Below are 6000 nucleotides of genomic sequence, written 5' to 3'. Positions count from 1 at the left end.
AATGCCCTTGCTGATGGAAGGAGGTTTGCACTAAAAATCTCACGATACATGGCCCCATTAATTCTGTCCTGTACATGGATCAGTCGTCCTGGTCCCTTTGCGGAGAAACAGCCCCAAAGCATGATGTTGCCACCCCCATGCTTCACAGTAGGTATGGTGTTCTTTGGATGCAACTCAGCATTCTCTCTCCTCCAAACACGACGAGTTGTGTTTCTACTAAACAGTTATATTTTGGTTTCATCTGACCATATGACATTCTCCCAATCCTCTTCTGGATCATCCAAATGCTCTCTAGCAAACTTCAGATGGGCCCGGACATGTACTGGCTTAAGCAGGGGGACACGTCTGGCACTGCAGGATCTGAGTCCCTGGCGGCGTAGTGTGTTACAGATGGTAGCCTTTGTTACGTTGGTCCAGCTCTCTGCAGGTCATTCACTAGGTCCCCCCGTGTGGTCCTGGGATTTTTGCTTACTGTTCTTGTGATCATTTTGACCCCACGGGTACTTATTTTCCACCATAATTTGCAAATAAATTCTTTCCAAATCAGCCAATGTGATTGTCTGGATTTTTTTTCTCATTTTGTCTCTCATAGTTGAGGTCTACCTATGATGCCAATTACAGGCCTCTCTCATCTTTTTAAGTGGGAGAACTTGCACAATTGGTGGCTGACTAAATACTTTTTTGCCCCACTGTATGTCCCCCTCTCCATTGCGGCTTGATGAGATCAATGCTTGTAAACTTCAAATGAGTAGGGTCTCTACTGTTATGGTCTCGGAAGTGTTTAGAGAGTGAATGCTCTTAGTAGCCCTTCCTGATGTTATAGTAATGCTCCCTAAGTCTGTCTCTTACTCTCCTAGTAGTTCTACCAACGTACTGTTTGTTGCAAGGACATTCTAGGAGATAAACTACATGGGTGCTATTGCACGTGATGAGTGGGTTAATTTTATAAGTCTTACACGTGATGTTAGATTTAAACTCTACAGTCTTGTGGGAGCCGTTATACTGGCAGGCCAAACACCTGTTACATGGAAAGAAGCCTTTCAATCCAAATGATGTCAGGCTTCTAGGGGGATCTACCACGTTGGGTGCCAGTGTGTGTCTCAGGGAGGGGGCTTTACGGAAGGTAATTTCTGGGCGGTCAGGTAAAATTTCACCCAAAATTTGGTCATTTTTTAACATTGCCCAGTTCTTTTTGATAATCTTAACTACATCCTTATATTGAGTAGAGAAATTTGTAATGAATGGACAAACACGTTCAGACCTGACTTTTCTCTCTGACGTGAGTAGATTTGATCTGTTTAAGGCTCCAATCTCTGCAATAGTGTTATTAAAAACATCAGTACTGTATATTTTTCTTAAAACCTGGTTTTGAGAATACCTGCTTGATGATGATAATCAGTTAAATTAGCACAGTTTCTCCAGAGTCTGAGAAATTGTCCCTTTGGTATATTGTTTAGCCATACCAGATGGTGGCAACTATCTGTAGGTAAAAAACTATTCGTATCAGTGCTTTTAAAATAGGTTTTGGTGATAATATTAGCGCCATCATTAATTAAAACCAAGTCAAGGAAATTGATCTCAAAATCATACTGAAAAGATAATTTAATGTTAAGATCATTGAAACTAAGAGTTGTAAAAAAATTAAGCGATGAGAACTCATCACCTTGCCATAAAAGAAAGATGTCATCTATGTACCGGCGGTAAAATAAAAGAGAGGGCCAATCACGGGAGTAAATGAGATCCTCCTCCCACCTTGCCATGAACAAATTTGCTAGGCTGGGAGCAAATTTGGCTCCCATCGCGACCCCCGTGATTTGAAGATAAAAGGCATGATCAAACCAGAAGTAGTTGCGATGCATAGCAAAATTGAGTAATTCTAAAATAAACGTTTTTTGTCGCATGGGTATATCTGTAGCCATATCAAAGTAGAATGTAACTGCTTCCATCCCGTCCTCATGTTTAATATTACTGTACAGGACAGAAACATCAGCCGTGACTAAATATGTCTATGTCTTAAGTGACCTTAAAATCTTTCAGGTCAGTGAGTATTTGTTTTGTATCTCTCAAATACACAGGTGTAGTAATGACCAGGGGTTGCAGGAAGAAGTCGATATATATTCTCCGATACAGGAAAAAAAGCGACCGAATACCACTAATAATTGGCCTTCCAGGAGGACAGACAGGATCCTTATGGATCTTGGGGAGGCAGTATAAAACAGGTAATCTTGGGGCTGCCGGACACAAAAAAGCCTTTTCTTTCTTGTTAATCAATCCCTCATCAAATCCTTTTTTGATCAATTTCTTGAGTTCTTTTTTATACGGGATGAGGGATTTTTTTAAAGTGGTTTATACATGTCTGTATCGCCCAGAATTTTATGGACTCGGATCATATAGTCCTTTTTGTCCATTACAACAACCCCACCCCCTTTGTCCGCCGGGCGGATAACAAGGTCTTTATTAGCCAAAAGTGGTTTAATGCCTTTATTAATCAAATGCTGATTATTCCAGTCTCTTACTTTTATCTTCTCTAAATAGTTTAAAACCATATTCTTAAAAATATTAATGTGTGAATGTGCAGGTGGATTGAACAACGAAGCATTCTTAAAATTGGAGACTTTTATGTCTCCACGTGTACCACTAATCAAATCATGTGTAAGGGGAGTATTGCGTAAATATCTCGAGAGCTAATTTACGGGTGTACTTATGTACATCTAAATATAGGTATGGAATTTGTCAAGTTTTTTATTCGGGGCAAATTTTAATCCTTTATTCAGCAGGTTCAATTCATTGTCAGTAAGAGACGCATTACTGAGATTAAAGATTTCATTATTGTCTAAAGTCTTCTCTTTTTGGGGTCAGCAGGCATCAAAAGAAGTTAAAAAAAAAAAAAAGCCTGGCATTGGTAGTTAGTGGGAAGAAAAATGTCTAGCATAAATGTTAATAAAAATGCCTGGCATCAGTGGTCAGCCAGAGGAAAAAATGCTTACTCTCGATGGTCAATGGAAGGAAAAATACTTGGCATCTGCAGTCAATGGGAAAAATGCCAGTCACAGGGAGGGAAAAAAAATGCTCAGCATCAGTGGTCAGTAGGAGGTTAAAAAAAATGCCTGGTGTCAGAGAGGGGAGAAAAAGTCCAGTTTCAGTGGGAAGAACAAATTAAACCTGTTAGTGGTCAGTGGGAAAAATAATGCCTGGAATCAGTGTCCATGGGAAAAAGAATACCCTACAAATCCATGGTCGGTAAAGGGTAAAAAAAAAAAAAAAGCATTGGTGTGGGAGGGGTGGGGGTGGACAGGAGGCACTGGTGCTCAGTACTGTTGGTTGAGGGGCATTGGTGATCCTTATTGTGGGTGAGGAGACATGTGTAGTTGGGGAGCATTGGTGATAAAGTATGCTTGACTAGACTTACCTTGCACTGCGACCTGTGTCCTATGTCTTATGCTTCTGTTATTGCTCTGCTGTCTCTTCTTGCTGATGGCACTCTTCACCTACTGTCAAGTGGGAGATAGTTTGTGCAAAGAGTTCCAACTCTAGGAATCCAGGACAATGTCATGGGACAATGTGAGTATTCTGAAATCCTGGGACAATCCAAAAGACTGTTCTGGTGTGGTTGGCTGTGTGGTGCTCCTTTCACCCTAAGCCATGGCTGTGAAGAAACCTGGCCCTGAGCAAAGTCACAATAGCACTACAAGAAACAAGATTGCAGCTATAAGTGACCCATGGTTTAGAATCATAATGTCTGCCATGAATCTGTGAGCTGAGATATGCTAAGATGACTTTACCGACCATTACTGACATTTGAAACCATTACCACTTTTAATAATTTTGTATACCAGTAAGAAAGCTGAGATGGTATGAGTATGGGCTGCTGTGAGTGATATCACTAACTCTGCCCAGTGCAATATATCCAAAATGGTTCTGCAGAGCAAGCATGTCAGCGACTTGAAGCGGAGGTGTGAAGGAGAGCTTGGCAAATGTATTTGGAACATAAGACACGCAATTACTGCATATTATGTATAAATAACCAGTAAGACGTTAGGACCAAATCTTGCACATAATAGATTTACAACTACAGGGCAGCTTGGCCAAAGCATTTACACTACCCCCTATTAAAAAAACAAAACAAAAAAAAAAACATTTACTGGATAACTTTCAAAAACAAATTACACAGAAAATACAATGTTAAACGGGCAGACATTATATTTTGGCTGTACTTCATGATTAGTTAATGAATTATGAAGGTAAAGAGGAAAAAAAAAAAAAAAAATATATATATATATATATATATATATATATATATATATAGTGTATATATATAATTTCATACGCTTATTTGATTACATTAAACCGTCTTTGACATGCACAGTTGTACTAATTGAGTCTGGCTGTGATAACACATTCATTCTGGGTTCTGCTACAGCATGTTGAATGATACTGTACAGCCTCCATGCAGCTGACAGGCTTTCAAGTAAAATATGCCAACATTATTGATTTTCATACTGCTGATCATTATGTAAGCATGAATTTTAAAAGTTAAAATGGTTTTCTGAGGTGTGTGAGCTTGCTCTAAAACTAAACACTGCCTTATCTGATGTAGATTCATTTTAAGGAGAAGGTATGCATTTTAAACTCTCACAATAAAACCATTATACAACACAAAAAAAAAAAAAAAAAAACACTTTGAAAACACACCAGATTTCAATGAGGAAAAATATAATGCTGGACATCTATACTGATATGGACTGGGTAATGTGTTAGGAACGTAAGGATGCAACGTTTGATGGAAATTAAAACTATCAACCTACAGAGGACTGAAATCAAAGACACCCCAAAAATCAAAGTGAAAAAAAGATGCAGCAGGCTAGTCCATTATGCTGAAATTTAATTGCAACAACTCAAAATGGTACTCAGTAATGTGTATGGCCCCCACGTGCTTGTATGCATGCCTGACAACATTGGGGCATGCTCCTAATGAGACGACGGATGGTGTCCTGGGGTATTTCCTCCCAGATCTGGACCAGGGCATCACTGAGCTCCTGGACAGTCTGAGGTGCAACCTAGTGGCGTCGGATAGACCAAAACATGATATCCCAGAGGTGTTCTATTGGATTTAGGTCAGGCAAGCGTGGGGGCCATTCAATGGTATCAATTCCTTTATCCTCCAGGAACTGCCTGCATAATCTCTCTACATGAGGCCGGGCATTGTTGTGCACCAGGAGAAACCTTGGACCCACTGCATCAGCATAGGGACTGACAATGGGTCCAAGGATTTCATGCTGATACCTAATGGCAGTCAGGGTGCCATTGTCTAGCCTGTAGAGGTCTGTGCACATCTCCATGGATATGTCTCCCTAGACCATCAAAACCACCCACCACCAAAACAGTCATGCTGAATGATGTTACAGGCAGCATAACATTATCCATGGCTTCTCCAGAGCCTTTCATGTCTGTCACATGTGCTCAGGGTGAACCTGCTCTCATCTGTGAAAAGCATACGGGGCCAGAGGTGGACCTGCCAATTCCGGTGTGCAATAGCAAGATATCACCTCATGCTACCAGTAGTAACACTGACCCTAGCCAAATGCAAAACTAGTGAAGAACAGTCAGAAAAGATTAGTGAAAAAAAAAATGTCAGCGGCCTCCACCTGTTAAACTATTCCTGTTTTGGGGGATCATCTCATTGTTGCCCATCTAGTGCACCTGTTGTTAATTTCTTTAACACCAAAGCAGCTGAAACTGATTAACAACCCCCTCTGCTACTTAATGGGCACATCAATATCCCAGGAGCTTAATTGGCTTGATGCTATACTCGGATTAAAAAGTGTTCCTTTAATTTATTTGAGCAGTGTATGCAAGAGGACGGCAGCTGACATTTGAAAAATAGAAAACTGTACTCCCAATGGCTACTCAATGGGGCTGATTTACTAAATGCAAATAAACTGTTTACTTTGCAGGGGAAGTTACACTTTGCAAGGCAATTTGCAGCAGAGTTTAGTGCTT

The sequence above is a fragment of the Staurois parvus genome, unplaced genomic scaffold (assembly GCF_062004578.1).
Source record: "Staurois parvus isolate SC_StPar_1 unplaced genomic scaffold, SC_StPar_1.0 ptg000549l, whole genome shotgun sequence".
In the NCBI taxonomy this organism is placed as follows: domain Eukaryota; kingdom Metazoa; phylum Chordata; class Amphibia; order Anura; family Ranidae; genus Staurois; species Staurois parvus.
This window is presented reverse-complemented; position numbering follows the sequence as displayed.